General features: G+C 38.2%; 1 protein-coding gene across 13 annotated transcripts in view; it reads right to left on the reverse strand.

The window, feature by feature from the left end:
* Positions 1 to 17,908, reverse strand: part of B3GALT1 (beta-1,3-galactosyltransferase 1) — a 201,703-nt gene that overhangs the window by 162,451 nt on the left and 21,344 nt on the right. Inside the window, exon 2 of one of the 13 annotated variants that reach the window (XR_009723917.1) lies at positions 9,170 to 10,014. The exons of the other annotated variants lie outside the window; for them this stretch is intronic. The gene's annotated coding sequence lies outside the window, so the exon portion shown is untranslated. Of the gene's footprint in view, positions 1 to 9,169; positions 10,015 to 17,908 lie in introns of those variants that run through there. 13 annotated transcript variants of the gene reach the window in all.

Genomic DNA, 17,908 nt, shown 5'->3' on the forward strand with positions numbered 1-17,908 from the left:
TATTTGAATTTATTCAGCTTTTATCTACATATGTTTTCCTCTTCAGATGCCATCACTTATAAAAAGCCTGAAATTATATGAATTACACATTTACTGATTCTCTAAATGTGCAGGTATTACAAAGTGATTAACGTGTAGCTATTCTAGCCTGTAAAGCTTTTTCATACTATCAAAAGTCCAGGTGCTACAGAAATCAATAGGGAAACTCACATTAATGAGCTAGGACTTCACTGTTATCTTCTTCTAAAAGAGAAATGCCAGTTTAACAGTTCACTGATGACAGGCTACTGGACAGTGCAATGACCAAAGATCAATATGCGAAGCTACTAGAAGAAAAAGTAACTGTAAATCTATGTGCTGCATTGCTGAGAAAATGTTTTTTATAGAACAAACAAGTTTTCCTACTTTCTCTCAAAAGTGAGCTCCGTGTTTATGAAGAATGAACTCCACTGGTTCAAAATGTCTGCAGGCTGTCCTGATCAGCTTCGTCAGGTCCAGACTTGGAGACTTCATCAGTCTCTTTAGGTCAGAGACACTGTGTAAAGCTGAGGGCAAAAGAACCCAGACAAGACCCCTCTTACAAATTAGCTTACAATATCTTCAGAAATTACTAGTAGGCTGCTAAGCCATTGTCTCACCACAGGTGTTTTAACTTCTACCTCAGCCATGGCTGAACATCCAGGTCTCGACCGGACCATTACACTAAATGGCAATGGTACTGTGCACCCCCTACTAAAAATATAATTGGACAGAATTAGCATGGAATTAAGAGCACTAAATCTAGTTCTTGTAAGTTTCTTCAAAATACTTTCTCCCACAGAGATCAGTACCATGCACAAATACACAGTATCTCAATAAATTGTGAGAACTAATGTATCACCTTAAGATACAGCAAATAAAATTATGCTTTCATATTATTCCAATTTTACATAATTGATCACAGCCTGTTCTGGTAGAAAAGAACAGCTGTCTGAAGTAACTTCATGTTACACCTCCAATGGCACATATTTTTCTATCTACTTAAAGATAATTGCATGCAATTACAACATTTTACTAATCTCTGTTAAGCAGCTAATTTGGTTGGGTTTGTAGGTCTTGGGTTTTGTTTATTTCTTCCTCCTATAATTCTCTCCCTCTAAAGAATAAACTGAATGGATAAGATAGATACTTCACAACTGATTTTAACAATCTTAATTAAATGTGGGCCATCCGCACATCCCATCTGTATTGCCACAAATCTTGCCCAGACAGTAAACACCACTTTGTACTGAGTACAGCTCTCCCATACCAGATAAAGACATTCCAAACTTTTCAAATAGAAAAAAATGCAATCAAGTTGAGTCAGTGCATCGGTCCAGCTAAATTGACTGTCATTTAAAGCTCCAAAGAGTCAAATATTTCTCAAAATCTGTATTAAAGCATGTCCCTGAAAATTCATTTCCCCTCCCTATTTCTTTTATTTTTACCCAAAGCACAGCAAGTTACAGCTTTATAGATCACCTCTAATTTAACTTTTCTTGGGACTTGCCCTTCTGGACTGCCAACAGAGCAAGTTTCTGTGCTCCTGAGTTGGTGCACATGCTGCACTGCACCAAAAGCAGGCCTGTGCCAGAACTGCAAAGTGACTGCAGATTTTCTGCATTTCATGCACTTCAGTCTATGCCCAAGTAGTAAAATCCTTCTACACTGCCACTGTGTGTGGTCTTTTAACATGCAATCATAACAGTGTAACAAACAATGTTTCATACAGAAGAAGACAGTAATTTATTTGTACATTTTATAAACCTTTAATTAGACTAGCCAATTTATGCTTACAGAACATGGGAATTCTGCCTTTCTCAAGCAGGAGAAATCAGAGATCTTCTAAGCCTTTTTGAAATCTTGGACGTTACTCAAATTACTTTAATTCCAATGAGATTGCAGCTTGAATCACACAGACACTTTTTTTTTCCCCCAAATCCTGCAGCGAGTCCCATAACGTAGGTACACAGAATAGTATGAAAGCATTTAAACAAACTAGCTTTGAGCTTTTTGGTGCACAGCACCCAGAAAGGCATTCAAGGTTAAACGGAGATGCAAATATTGTACAGTTCTTACTGTCAAGCTATTTTACTGTTGCACTGTAGCTGAGCAGTTTTAAAATATTATATAGCATTCTTGCATATGCAAGAAACTTGGGGGGTGGGGGGGATAGAGGGGGAGATGGTGTTGTCTTTGAGCATTTATTTTCTGCATAGATTTGCTAATCTACAGAAAAACACATGTAAGCTAGTTTTCAGTACAGCTAGTGAAACAAATAAAACTTCTGGACATTGGCTGGGGAACAGGCAAACAATGGGATTTCTGCAATTGTGTGTTTATATAGTGAGTAAAAAAGGAAGTAGTAAACAAGGAAGCCTATTTCCAGTAGGGGCTGTATGACATTTTCTACCATTCTAGCATTTAAAAGGCAACTGCAGTATAGAAAAATGAATAAATGTAGGGTTGTGGAAGCAGTCTTCCTGTTTCATCTGTTGAGTGCCATTTCAAAAATGCAGGTTTTAGTGTTCTTTCAGCAGGTGGGAGAGCGTTCTGTTGCCAACAGTAGACTGCCTTTGCTACAAACAATATGCAAGCAAAATATACGTTCCATTTGTAGATTAAATTACCCATCAAATACAAAGAAAAACCAAAACCACGCTGTCTTGTAACAGATGCAAAAGATTTCTGGGTAGACTTCATGCAGTTCCTAAAAGCATGAAGAATTAATGGTCATCTGTGTATAACCAAGCATTTATAAAAAACTTCCTGAAATAAATACTAAAAAATAAAAAATGTTGTACAAATCACCTGTAAAGAAATTCAGAAGGGGGTTCTGTGGATGAAATCGTAACACTTTATTTTCAGACTGTCATCTTCCGTAAGTTTAAGGGCTTAATATTTTACCAGCCAGGCATCAGAAATGAATTGAGAACCTGCCAAGTGAGATGTTTTCCGTTTCTTAACCACACCATCCTGGTCCATGACAGAACTGATTGTCTTTTTCACATATACTGTTACTACTGGCAGAAAAAAAAATTATTATCTCTCTTTAAATAACTACCTTTAAACCAAATCTGTTCAAGTGAGTTCAGTATGATAAATATTTTGATTTTAAAAAAGATAAATGAAGTAATATAAATCCTTAGTACTATTAAATTCTTTTTTTTTGAAATACTATAGACTTTCAACATAGAGCTTGCTTTATAATTTAAGCATAATATAAGCACAACGTGCAGTAGATTTTTCTCTTGTCTCAGTGATACTTGACCTTTACTTCCTTCACTGAATGGGTGTCTTAATCTATTAGGTATTGCATGCTATTTTCTATGCTGAGACTATGCTGTGTTCTTGGTCTGACTCGACTGCCTTCCACTATGGTTTAAGGTGTTTGTAAACTCGGCAAGACTGTTCTGCTGTCAAATCACTCATATGAAAACACCTAACCAGTGAGAGGTCACTCTTTAGTAGTCTGCTGCATGGTGAAATGCTTTTCCTATGATCTGTGAATTATGACACCAATTTGCATCACAAAAGCATAGCACTTACAGGAAAGTCTTGCTACCAAAACTGATTTTATTTTTTTTGCAATCCATTCTTAAAACTCTACATAACATCAACTGCTGCAAAGGGAGGCAAAAGTTTTGCTTTGAATCCCATTATTTTTTTCTTCTGCTATGTTTTTCTCTGCTAGCCAGTCCACACTGATCCCAGAATGACACTCTCATACTAAGATCAGCATGACAAGGTGAGGGATCTGCCATTAAGTAGACAAAGATTTAATTGAACAGTCATCCAGGTCAATAGGAGTCTTTTTCCATGACTTTAATAGACATTCGGTAAGGTTCTTAATTGGGAATAGGTGCCCTCAAGAGTTAGTTTGTTCTCAGAACTGAACTTGTTAAAATCTTTGGAAGACAAACTTCAAATCTCCTTTGCCATGTGTTCAGTTTTTTAATTAATTTCTTTCAAATCTGTCTGCATAATTTGGTCATATGTTGGCACTGAGAAGTTCCGATTTTCCTTCTGCTCTGCGTTACCACTAAAATAATAATATAAGAAAAGCATATCACTGATCCAAAGTCATCCATCTCTGTGTCTTTAGTAGACTTGCAATGAGTAGGCAGTTTCATAGCTTTCACTGCAAAAAGCCACATTTTGATCAGGAAGCCCTTCGAAATCCTTCCGAATTCCAAGTATGGAGAAATTCCATGTTCTTAACACTGCACGTGGCACTTGAACCAAAGACAGCTCAGTGAATAATACAGGAAAACACCTACTAGGATACCCAAGTTTGCCATAGCTGTATTTCCTTCTTTCATGACCTCAGTATTTTCTTAACGTAGTAACTGTATGTGAATGTGAAAGATGTGTTAACCTGATTGTAATAAAATTAAAAAATAAGTTACAAAAGCATTTCTCTGCATGTTTGACAGATATTTTAAAACAGTAGCAGAGGACTACTAACGATTTTTCTGAGTAAAAACACTTCCAAAACCCTTAAAACATTCTCTTACATTCCATTACAACACTTTCCACAGTTTGCTGGCAAGATGAAGGTATAATTATACAAACCTGAGAAACTGTATGCTTCTCCTTAAACAGTAGGTTATCATCTTCAAATGATTCAAAAAGGATTCAAAATCTGATTCCAAAAGCATATCATTTCTGGGGAAAGCTGCATTTCCACAATTATTCCCAACAGCTACATCTCGGGATTTTTAGCACATAAAATGGTTTATATTTTAAGAATATATGTGAAAAGACAGCTGCAATTCTACAAATGTTGCATGTTGTTGGATCATATAAATTTAACTCTACAAGTTCTCCTGATGCATCCAGAAACACATGGGTTCTGTTTGTCTCCAAAGTCACAGATGCGGATCTGCTGACACACATCATTTGTTTTAATACACTGGTGTGAAATCTTTATATACTGTAAACCTCAATTATTCCTGTGGGTTTCATACAGTCATGATGCAAGTAATAGAGCAACCTGGAAAGAGAAGTGAAAGGCACAAATCATAGAATCAACTAGGATAGAAAAGCCCTTTAAGATCATCAAGTCTACCATTAAACCATGTCACTGGGCATCTACACGGTTTTTGAACACTTTCAAGAATGGTGATTGCACAACTTCACTGGAAAGCCTGTTCCAGTGCCTGATCACCCTTTGGTCAAAAAATTTTTCCTAATATCCAATCTAAATCGTCCCTGGCACAGCTTGAGGCCATTTCTTCTTGTCCTATCACTTGTTACTTGGGAAAAGAGACCAGCCACCTCCCCTCTCTATTCTCCTTTCAGGTAGTTGGAGAAAGTGCTAAGGTCCTCTCTGAGCTTTCTCTTCTCCAGTCTAAACAGCCCCAGTTCCCTCGGCTGTGGCTTTCCAGCCACTCTTCCCCAAGCCTGTAGCATTGCATGAGGTTGTTGTAGCCTAAGTGCAGGACTTGGCACTGAAACTGAACATGAGCCAGCAGTGTGCACTCACAGCCTAGAAATCCACCGATATCCTGGGCTACATCAAAAGGAGTATGACCAGCAGGTCAAAGGAGGTGATCCTGCCCCTCTACTCTGCTCTAGTGAGACCCCACTTGGAGTATTGTGTGCAGTTCTGGTGTCCTCAATGCAAAAAGGACATGGAACTGTTGGAAAAAGTTCAGAGGAGGGCCACAAGAGCGATCAGGGGACTGGAGCACCTCCCATATGAAGACAGGCTGAGAAAGTTGGGGCTGTTCAGCCTGGAGAAGAGACGTCTGCATGGAGACCTCATAGCAGCCTTCCAGTATCTGAAGGGGGCCTACAAGGATGCTGGGGAGGGACTCTTCATTAGGGACTGTAGCAAATCAAGGGATAATGGGTTTAAACTTAAGCTGAGAAAGTTTAGTTTAGAAATAAGGAAGAAGTTCTTTACTGTGCGGGTGTTGAGGCACTGGAACAGGCTGTCCAGAGAAGTGGTAAATCCTCCACCCCTGATGGTGCTCAAGGCCAGACTGGACAGAGCCTTGGGCAACATAGTCTAGTGTGAGGCATCGCTTCCAATGGCAGGGGAGTTGGAACTGGATGATCTTAAGGTCCTTTCCAACCCTAACCGTTCTGTGGTTCTATGATTTACATTACACAAAGTTCAACTGGCAATAAGAAATAAGTCAGTATGAGCTTAGAGGTTCCATTACTAGCTATCTCAAGTAATATTTAATAATCCTCCTGTTCTTCAAGTAATCTATTCCCTATTTTAAAAGATTAGAAGCCTGAAAGTATGCTGTCTTTTCCACCAATATTCATCAAAAACCTCATGGAAAGTCAACTCTATAAATGTTAAGCAGGAGAAAGAGCACAACAAACGGTGAAAATGAAAATTAATTTATTTTAATTGACTATTATAGCAGGTATGACACAGATAAGGCTTGAGTGCCAGGAGAGTGCACTGGAAAATCATTGAGCTGTCCTTTTGATTCACTGTGCAATAAGATACAGTTACTATAATATAATATGCAATTATTTTTTTTGTATGGCTTGATTTCTTCCTTAGTGTCTCCTACTTCCTATTCAGGCATTTTGTTTAAACTTGATAAAAGTACAGCGGGGATACCTGACAAAAACTCAAAATCCTAGATCAGTGCAGAAACAGTATGTATTAAAAGTGTGTGGTTAGATTAGTTCCCATAAAATGAATGGATATGGAGTTATTTTTGAAAGAGCATATTAAAGATAGTCTTTTCTTTCTCCTATCCCTTAAAATTCTGCTTTCATTGTTATCATTTGAGGTGCATGGTTAGAGCACCTGGAACCAATCAACCCATTGAAGCTCTTTCTTTCACATATATTATTCATAAGAAAAAGATTCTTTTAGTGGATTAAAGCTACAGTAGGAACTTGCACTGTTTCCCTGTACTCTTTGCATCCTTACTGATTCCTTCAGGGAGAAAAAAGGTGACACTGAATTAAACTTCTGCCATGCTTCACTCTCAGAGTGTAACTGGAATTAAAAGGTATAAAAATGTTTCCTTCACATGAATATTGGGATAAATTTGGTAAAAGTGGAGTAAAAAAAAAAAAAGCCACTTTTATGTAATTAATATAGAGTTGGGTTGTGACATATTCAATGAGGTTATGACATTCTGTTATAGATCTGGAATGAACACCTCAAGTGATTTTGAAGAGGGTTCAAACAGCACAATGCTTCTTTAGCTAGTCAATTCAAGGCTGAAAAGGAACATCAAAACTTCACATCTTGGTTAGAAATTAATGGCAAAAAAACCTATGAACCTCTTCCATGCCTCCTCTGAGAGGGATTAGCCATGAAGCATGCGTAAGCGAAGCAGTTGTACTCCCTACTCAACAAAACACAGCCCAACTTTCTCCTGGGTATCAGCGACCTTTAGTACATCCATGCACATGTTGATGCAGACCACAGATGGGATGATTCAGGAATAGCACAAAGGTAGAACCAAAAACAAACGTTGGAGGGTGATATATTTATACAAGTCTTTTAAATCTTAATGCATAACCTTCCTTGACAAAACAGCTTTGAATACAGTCAAGAATAAGATATTTACTTACCAGAATACCCTATGGAACAAACTAAGGAACTGGTTGATTTGTTCAGATATGTAAATGTTTGTTCAGGTAATGGAAGCTCACATTTCCTCCCTTTACCCTCTTTGCTGGATATACACACGTGTATAGTTAGCATACAGGCTTCATGAATAAAAAGGTCAGGTTTCTATCAGGGAAAAATGGTAAAGGCAGGTGTGGATGACAAGGCCAATTGCCTAGGGGTGAAGCAGCAACATTTTCTGTAGCTGATGATGGCTTGGATAGGAAACATCCTCTGTCTGACCTTATCTGCTAACTGCAAGTCATTCCCACTGCAAACAAGGATTTGCCATGTCAGACTGTCAATATCATCTCTCATCATTATTACAAATTCCCATTTTTTTCCCACTGTTGGTGCTGGCTTTGGTTACGACTCTCACCTCAGTACAAGAACGTAGCTGAATGCTGGCCTATATTGTTCCAAATCTAAACCTCAGCAGGCCTAGATTGCAGGCTGATGAGGAAGGTGACATAATACATGTTGACTGTCCCTGTTCCACCCACAAGTAATGTTAGGAAGGCTGTTGTGGTAATGTTTTCAGTCACACATGGTTTCAAGCTCAGTAAGTTGAACCTGCTATCCACATTGGGTTTTAGGAAACATAAGAACTACAAGCCTCATCACAGACTGACTCAGCTGTGTGAGAGGGGAAGGAAAAAAACAGTCTTGTTAGAAGATGCTGTAGATTTTCTAATGGTAGAAGGCTCCCGATTCTTCTGTTTATTGTTAGCACACAAGTAATTCAGTTTTCATGGGAATTACCATAGAATAAAGCAAATGTAGTATCAGGGGAGTGCATGTGCAAGACAGCTTTCATTATTTTGATGCATCATCATTTTTTAGAAAGGTAAAAAACTAGGGAATCTGTCTTCTGAAGCTAGGCAGAACGAGAGCAAGCCTTAACTTGGTGTCCCGAGTTCACCCAAAGGCACCACAGCGTAAAATGGTATTGTTTCCAGGTGCTGAAACACTATTGGCTCTCAACAGTGAGTTCATCTGCCATAACAATTAGCTACCACCAATAAAAGTCAAAGACTCTTAGTTACAAAAACAGCTTTGAAATGAAAACAACTATTTACAGAAAAGGCACATTTTGAATACACACTGGTAATCTGCAGGCCTGTATGAGGACGGGACTCGCTTATGCTGCTATGGAAGGCAGGAACAGTTACTCAGCCAGAGACTGCAGAATGGCTTGCGACACACTAGCAGGTAAGCAAGCCAAAACCAAGTAAGCTTCAGCTTCAAGTGGGGAAAAAAAAGAGGCCAGTGATGGACTCTCTCAGAGCACTGAAACTGGTTTTCTCAGTGGGACCACAAAAAATGCTGCAGTTTATTCCCAGTGCCTGTAAGGCCTCACTCAGTAGAGAAAAACAAATCCTGCTGACAAGCAAAAACAACTGGGAAAAAAAGTTCTCTTGACTTTCACATTCTTCCTTACATTACTGTATTTTCCATAGTGAAAACTGGTTTTCATCTACAAAGAGAGAGCTGACACAAAGCAAGCCCCCAGACACTGTTCCACAGTTCCACACACTGGGCATAATCTGTAGCAGTTATCTCCCTGTTAATGCTACTCAGAAGTATAAACTTCAATAAATTTCTAGTTATTGAGTAAGATGTTACCAAATACATCAGAATATAATGTCCTTCGTGACGTTCAGCTATAAGGTAAGAAAAGGTAACTACCAGAAAAACCATGAATATTATTCCAATTTTTTTAATTTAGTGAAGGGGCTCAATTCTAACATATCAATCTGAGATTAATTTGGGGTCTTACATGATGATGATTCTTTTGAATTTTATCTTCTCTTGGAGATATTTTTATAGCTCATTTTTGCTCAAGTACATTTATCCATGTGTTTTATCTTCAAGATAGTGGGATGATAATCCTTTCCCATTGAAAATGTGCACTATAACCCTTTAAAGTATTAGGTGTACTATTATTATTCCCATCAAGAAACATATGAGCACTCAAGCAGCCCAGTTTACAAAAAACAAAACAAAACAAAAACACCCAAACAAAACCCAAAACAACATGTAGTATTTTTCCTAATACTTCAGTTAGAACCAAGATTCTTCTTAAAAGTGTGGTGGTTTATCCCAGATGAGGGTAGAAGATGTAGGGTCTGAATAGATATTTCCTTAGAGATCTGAACAGGCTTCTCTGAATAAGAGGATGGGATTAGAAAGTAATACAATTCACTCTGTACATAGAATACGGAGCAACCGGAGAATTAATCATATAGTGTCAATCAATGAAGGTCCCAGAATCTTTTTAAGGATGTTTAGCCAATAGATTTATTAGACTCCATTGATTCCATGAATGGCTGAATGCTTCAGTTTGCACCAACAGCATGCTGTAGGAACCTCTCTGAGGCAGAGAGCTCTAGAGGCCACTGGAAAAGATCAGAAAGGGGAATGCATCAAATTATTAATATCCTAAAAGTTAAAAGAAAGCAGCCTGACTACTTCAGTAATTTTAAGACCAAAACTGCAACACGGGGGACTACAGATGTTACTGGTCACAAATAAAGGGTGACACAAAGAATTCCAGGAGGTTTAATTTTTGTATGTCCACAGCCCAGGAAAGTTTATATAACCCCTTAAAGCATTTTCAGCTTCGATACACTGATTCTTCTTAGATTTCTGAAAAGGAAAAAGCAAGTGCTTTTCATTAGAAGACTTAGCTAGAATGTAATCATTTAAATGAGAGCCCAAAGACATAAAAGTCTTCAGAAGTTCAGGTTGTTCAGAGACCAATTAATTTTTTTCTCTGCTGTAAGTTAGAAGAACTGGGTTTCAATTTGTTCCAGACAAGTATTTGGAAAACTAAACTGAGCCTATTAAGAGAGTATTTCAGAACAAGGTGTTGGAAGGAGATGGAAAAGACATTTGTGCTGTCTGACAGCTTATGTGGACTTCAGATTCTCTGCACACAGACCTCTGCCTCCATAACTGGACTGACTGTTCATACTCCTCACCATCTCCAGAACAGGACTGCACCAAAATATGTAAAGGGAAAGATGTAAATAGTAAGAAAGATTAACTTGGATTTTATTAGTTCCTTATAGTTTGACATTCTACCACAATATGGTAGTGACTGACAAAGACAACATTATTACATGTATTATGATACACCTTAACACAGTAAAATCCTATACAACAGAGTAACTGGTTTGTGATGCTTTAACTTGGGACTTGCAGCTTCAGAAAGTGAGAATAAGGTTTTGTTATAACTATTCAAAACTCAAAAAAGGTTTTAGTTTTTAGCTCGTATAACAAATCTTTGCATCCTTCCTAACTGTAGATAAGTCTGTATGCTAACCCTAATAAAAAACAGTTTAATAACTATTAAAAACAGATTTGTAGCTTCTAGTCCCCTAGTTTCCATAGCTTTTCATTTTAATTTGGGTTTAGACTTGTATTTTTAAAAAAAGTGAGGAAAAATGTTGTATTTAAAAACAATGTTGATAGTAAGTGCTTTAGTTAGAAGAGAAGCTTTCTTGATTTTTAGGGCTGGGCTTTGGGAATTGAATTTTTCTGGAGCATAACATTTTATTTACCGAAGGTTGATAAACTGCAGTGTCACCTGCCAGCTGGGCTCTGTTAAAGAAAGCTGATTGATAGGTCAGGACACCCATATGAAGAACAAAATAATAAAGATGGTAGCAACTCTTGTTTGGTTTTCCCTAGAGAATTAGTCAGGCTAGGTATTCCTTTGGCTTGAACGGGATCATTATTGTTTGTTGCCTGCATTATTCTACTTCCTACAGGTACCAATCATCGTTACAGTTTTTGTCTACAAAGCTGTTAACATTCTGTATGAAAAAATGGTTTGGACATACGATATACAGTCTCTAAATGCTTATCATCATAAAGCATAATTTAGACATTTATCCACGTGTCAACTGCAATTTCATCTCCTGTGTATGAGATGTCTTTGCTAAAGAAAGCACTCCAGTGTGAAAGAATAAATAAAAAGAATTACATTAAAATAATTCACATTTTAAATGCAGAAGTAGAAAGCAACAGTTTTTCCAAGGGGTGGCTTTGTTTAAAAATTAAAAAATAAAATAGAATAAAATATTTTTATTCCAAAATAAAGTAATAACTAATTCCTTCAGCTTTCTAAACAGATACAGTTACTAGTAAACAAATAGCAGCTACATAACTGTTTCTTCATTTCTTCCTTTCTCTAGCTTACTGCTTGTCTGAATCTTGCATTAACCTTTTTCTTGCTGGCTATGGTCTGCAGGCAACTGCTTTTCACATCTATTAACCTTGTTTCGTAACTTGTGGTTTGAAATAGCTTGATCTGTCAAAGGGAGATGCCCTCCTCAAAGGGTCAGAAGCCCAACTAGCTCCCTGCCTGTTTTGCACTTCAGTTATAAATGACTGGGAGCGAGGCCAAGGAATCCTGTGCCATACCAGCATTTAATAAGCATCTTTTCTGTCATCAGATGTGTAACAAAGATGGTGAATGATAGAACAGTAATCCCAATTTGAATTGGTATTAACAGTGATTTAGAACTTAAATTAGTTCTAATTATCTGGGGGACCACTGACTTTGGTGCAAAACAATGTGAAATTAAACCACCATTATCATAGAGAAGTATCCTTATTAGAGATATATATATACATATTTCATTCCAGGGGGCTCTGAATCCAAACAGATTCATGAGGATTACAGCATATATATTTAGGACAGGTCTTCTGCTTTGAGGGTCTAGAACATACCAGCTTAGGCCGCAGAAAATCCTTGTTTTGTTTGGGACAAGTCACCTTCTACTAAGGCTACTATCTGCCTGTCAGGTGTAGCCAAAAAAATATAGGGCATTAAACCAATGCATGTAGGTGGTCTGCAGGCTGCCCACCAGCCAGACACATGGACACAAAGCAGATTGTATGGACAAACGTGTGACAAGTTTGTACCTTTAGAGGCCTCTCTTCTGACTACAAGGTCTGACCATTTTAATCAACATACTGTGCTGATCTTCTGTCCTAAAAAGGAAAGCAGGAACTCTGTCATTTACCTTTCTGGTTCTCTAATACTTAGAAGGGACCCCCCTATACAGACAGCCCTATTGAAAGATCTTCGTACTGCCTCACATTCTATTTACAAAACAGGTGAGCAACTTCCCTGTTGTCAAGGTCTTGGAATGATTTATTTTGGCATTCCATCCTAGCCACATACCTTATGATACCAAAAATAGCAGCATCAAACTAGGAAAGTGCAAATGACTGCTGTTTTGTGGATGTTATCAATCTGACTGGTCCCGTACTTCAGAAGAGCAGACAAAGAGCTCTTAGTTGTTTACCTGCTTCATTTATCATCAAGCAAACGCTGATCACAAGTTTCCTTAAAATTAGTTGGCAGCTAAAAAACAACAACAAAACCAAGTCTGCACTAAACAAGCATAAACCCACATGGAGCATGTGATGCCTGTGCAGCATCTCCAGAATCCGCAAGAGTAACAAATGATGTCCTTTTTTAGTGGGCCTTCTTACTCTCCTTTTAAAAGCAGCTGTCAAATTCAGAAGACAGCAATTGTTACTGACTTAGGTACCTTCACCAGTTAAACAAAACAAACAAAAAATAACACAACAAAAAAGCACAAAACAGAGTTCTCAGCTTCATTCCCAGAGGAATATAGAATAAGTACCAAAGGGCACTATCATAACAAAACTGGCTTGCAGTGAAACTCCTGCAACTTTAAATAAAGTTACATTAAGGAGAAATCAGCAACATCATTTAACTCAAGCCTGACTGTCCTTATAGCTGGTAACTGGAGTCAGTCATGGTTCAAAACACCATGCCACAATGTAGCAAGCTGAAGGAAGCTGCTTAATTGCTCCCTGCTCACTAAGGTATACATGCTACTGGAAGATTTTCCCACTTAGAGCTGTGACTCTAGAAATAGTAGCTAGTATGTGAGTAGGGAGGAACAGGTGGTAACTCCCTGGGTAGATGGCTACTAAGTCAGCTTTAACACAATTCAGCTTAAATACTTCTTGATAGTCTGGATTGCAGCTACCTGCTTTGGCTGACCTCACCTTGATCCTCACACAGTTGCAGACAACCTGTAGCTCCTGAAGCCACATTCACCAGCTGAGTCTAGTCAGGACAGATTGATGACAAAGGCCTTTTGCCAGTCATGCACAAAGTTACTGTGGTCTGTAACAACCTCACAGGTGATTCCCTTAGAACCCTGGACAGAAAGCAATTTTCAGTGTACAGCTCCACTATGTTAACCATTAAATTGCTAGTATTTAGAACTTAGAATGACAGCATTCTTTATGTTATTCGGCATTCTTAATGTTATGTTCAACTATACTACTAAATTAGTTCTAAGTAATATTCTGTTATATTGCTGATTTGGGCTAAGCTGATTCATCCAGAAAAATATCTCCACTAATATAATATGAAACCATCCACAAGCATGACAAATATGTTTAGAGGCAACAGCACTTGTATCTAATTTAAACAAACTACACTGTAGAAGCACTTCTGCTCTCAGAAAACAGAGCTCTGAGAAGGACCAAAGAATTTTAATGAATCAAAACCTAATGTTTGAAATTTAATATTTGCTTGCTGAGCAGTCATAGCAGAATCTCCACTAGAAGCAGGATTGTTTGACCTTGGCTGTAATTCACTAGGGTTTTTGTTTTGTGTCACTCCTATAGAACCTCTTCTTAGTCTTAACAACTTGAATAACGAATTTTACAACCATCCCATGGGTGGGACAGTGAAAGCTGGGATAAACTGGGTGGAAATGCTGGGATAAACACTGAAGTGAAAATTAAGGGTGTAATGGCAAAATAAGATGATTCACTGCTCTTCAGAGTCTCTGGATCACTTCTTCACATCAAGGCCAAACTGCTTAATGTACTTTTAAACACCTATACTACATAAATGATAATGTAGAGGTACACTGCCTTAGGCTACAGCCTCAAGCAGCTATAGTGCTCTTTGCCTGAAACAGTTTCTACCCCTAGCCCATGGCTGCAATGAAGAATGCCAGAGAAGCATCCTCTTTCCCCCAGCCCATGTCTCTGCTATAGTCCATTCAATCTTTGGCAAACATGCATGTGTTAACCTGTGTTTAGTGCAGCCCAAACTATTCCAAGCAAGGAAGAGCAAATGCAGGACTGCCAAGGAGAAAGCTTGTTTGAAGACTAAACTTTAATTACATCACAATTCTTCCAATGAACATTGATTGTACCACTTTCACTAATTTGGGGTCTCTTTGCATAAATATAACTCATATGGAAAATACATGGTTTGAAATTAGTCTTCCCTGTTACAAAACTGGTTCTTATGTAGTATTTATCTTTCAAAAAGACTAGCTAGCTATCCACTAAGGGTACAAATTCCCATTGAGGACTGATAATTAATTTCTTTTTATAGCTCTCTTTTGTCTTTAAATATTTAGGTGTTTAATACTTCAGGCTCCTTCCCTAGATACTGTAGGATTTGTACAGCTTTGTATGGCTAAAGAATTGAAATACACAAGCCAGTTATCTTGTAATATAACTGGAAGGTAGGAATAGGCATTTTATGATCATATTTCAGGGAAAGGCCCTTCAACAGAGGTTGAGAGACAGCACAAATTTTTCATTCATCCTAACTGAGCCTTTATTTTTCTCTTTAGATCCAAGAAGTCCCTTTCTTGTTCTTTTCTTTCCTTAGAAGTGACTCTTGAAAACAAACAAACAAACAAATAAAAAAACCAAACCCCCAACCCACAAAAACATAAACAAAGACCAAACAAATGACCAACCAAAACAAACAAACAAAAATACAAACAAACACAAAGCCCAAAACAACCAACCCCAAACCATTTTATTCTGAAAACCTTTTTCTTAGTAACTAACATTATAAGAATTCTTCTGTTACAATACTTAAGTTTTGACACTTCACATACTTGAATCATACAGAAATTATGAGGACTTTATCACTAATCACAGAACCATAAAAGAGTTAGGTTTGGAAAGGACCTTAGGATCATCCAGTTCCAACCACCCTGCCAAGGGCAGGGACACCTCACACTAAATCATCTCACCCAAGGCTCTCTCCAACCTGGCCTTGAACACTGCCAGGGATGGAGCATTCACAGCTTCCGCGGGCAGCCCATTCCAGTGCCTCATCACCCTCACAGGAAAGAATTTCTTCTTTATATCCAATCTAAACTTCCCCTGTTTAAGTTTTAACCTGTTACCCTTTGTCCTATCACTACAGTCCTTAATGAAGAGTTCCTCCCCAACATCCTTACAGCCCCCCTTCAGATACTGGAAGGCTGCTATGAGGTCTCCATGCAGACTTCTCTTCTCCAGGCTGAACAGCCCCAACTTTCTCAGCCTATCTTCATATGGGAGGTGCTCCAGCCCCCTGATCATCCTCTTGGCCCTCCTCTGGACTTGTTCCAACAGTTCCGTGTCCTTTTTATGTTGAGGAGACCAGAACTGCACACAATACTCCAAGTGAGGTCTCACGAGAGCAGAGTAGAGGGGCACGATCACCTCCTTCGACCTGCTGGTCACGCTCCTTTTGATGCAGCCCAGGATATGGCTGGCTTTCTGGGCTCCAAGCACACACTGAAACCAGCTCATGTTAAGTTTCTCACTGACCAACACCCCCAACTCCTTCTCTGCAGGGCGAGAATATAAATGTTTTAAATATACTTGGGTAAGAAAGATGTCTTTAGTAAAATATGGACAAAGGAAGCACTCTTGTGTGTATGATTAGCCCATAACAGAAGAGATTACATCCTTATTATAGCGTATTACAAAGATAAAATGAACACTTGAAAACCTGGTTTGTTTTCATCAACTTGATGCCCATGATAAATGTTGAAACATCCTCTCAGCTTAAATGCCAGTGTGCTTCTACAAAGTTACATAATCTTATCCACCAGCACACTTAGACAAAACCAAATTTCTGCAATTTTTTTATATATATGTATATTTAGATTTTGAATACTGTCTACCAGTACTTGTACAAACTCCCATGATTTTGTTTGCAGTGTGGTTGCTGTCTGTGCCCAGAACGTACTTTGATTTCAAACTTCATAGGTTCATCAGGAAGAGTGTAACACTAATACAGAATATATGGATATGGCATATACCCAAGGTGTCAGAATTTCACCATGCAATTACACCTGTGAACTACTCTACTACTCTTTGCACATTTAAGAACTGCATGTATGTGGTGTAAACTAGCCAAACAGAATGCCAACCATTGCTCTGACAAAGAGGTTATAATTACATTATGGCAACACTTGGCTTCTATTTCTTATGGGACTACTGCTGTCAAACCAAGTTTTGCCAGCCCAACATTGTTCAGTTAACCCTTGCAGCCAAACAGGCTATATATTGTAGATATTTTTATGGATTATGGGAGAAAAAACAGTATTCAAGTATTTTCCCTATGCCACACCTCAAATTCCTGAACATTTCCCTGAGAGGGCTCAGGACTTATATATGAATGTCTACACTTTGGGGAACTGCTGCTCTTGAAATAGAGATTTCACTAATGTTCATTTTGCCTCCTGTAAATCTCTGCGTTTTAGGAGCCCAGTGTCAAAGCCTACTTGATTTTGTTTTCCAACAAATTTAACAAGTACAGCGAATGGTAAAATTAGAATGCACTACTATTACTATACGCTTTTCCTCCATAGGGCCTGAAAATCCCCATCTTGTGCAAAGTGCAATTTTAAACATCCCCTCCCCCCCCAAAAAAAATCAAAAACAAACCAGAAAAAACACACCAAAACCCACACCAAAACCCAAACACACAGAAACAAAAAAACACCTTCCCTCCACCACCCCAGGCTCACATAAACGAGCTTGATAAACAGCTGAGGCTTTTCACTCTCCACAAAATATAGATACGCTTCACTAGCACTTGCAAATATCACCTTAATAGGTAGTTACTGTATAAAACAGGTTACTGTTAATGTGCTTATTTGTTACATCCTTTTCCCACTAGTAATGTTTTAGAATATTTCTTCTCCATTAACTTGAAGTGGTATTGAAAAATGAAAGCACACTGGAAGCGCAAAGATGATTTGCCTGCAAGACATAACTAATCATGTTGACTTTATAAATTTTGTATCTGTGCTCAAACCCTGGATTCTCATTTGATCTAAGAGATCTTCCAAGGTAGAGAGAAATCAGTGGATTGTCAAAAAGGCCATTATACATCAAGCTAAGCTCTGTAAAAATAGTACTTACTAGAAGATATTTCCTTTCCTTTAAACATGCTGCTTCTTGACAGCAAGAATGACAAAT

Source organism: Neopsephotus bourkii, unplaced genomic scaffold (assembly GCF_033783945.1).
Source record: "Neopsephotus bourkii isolate Nb327-2 ecotype Australia unplaced genomic scaffold, CSIRO-AGI_Nbou_v1 NB_196, whole genome shotgun sequence".
NCBI lineage: Eukaryota > Metazoa > Chordata > Aves > Psittaciformes > Psittacidae > Neopsephotus > Neopsephotus bourkii.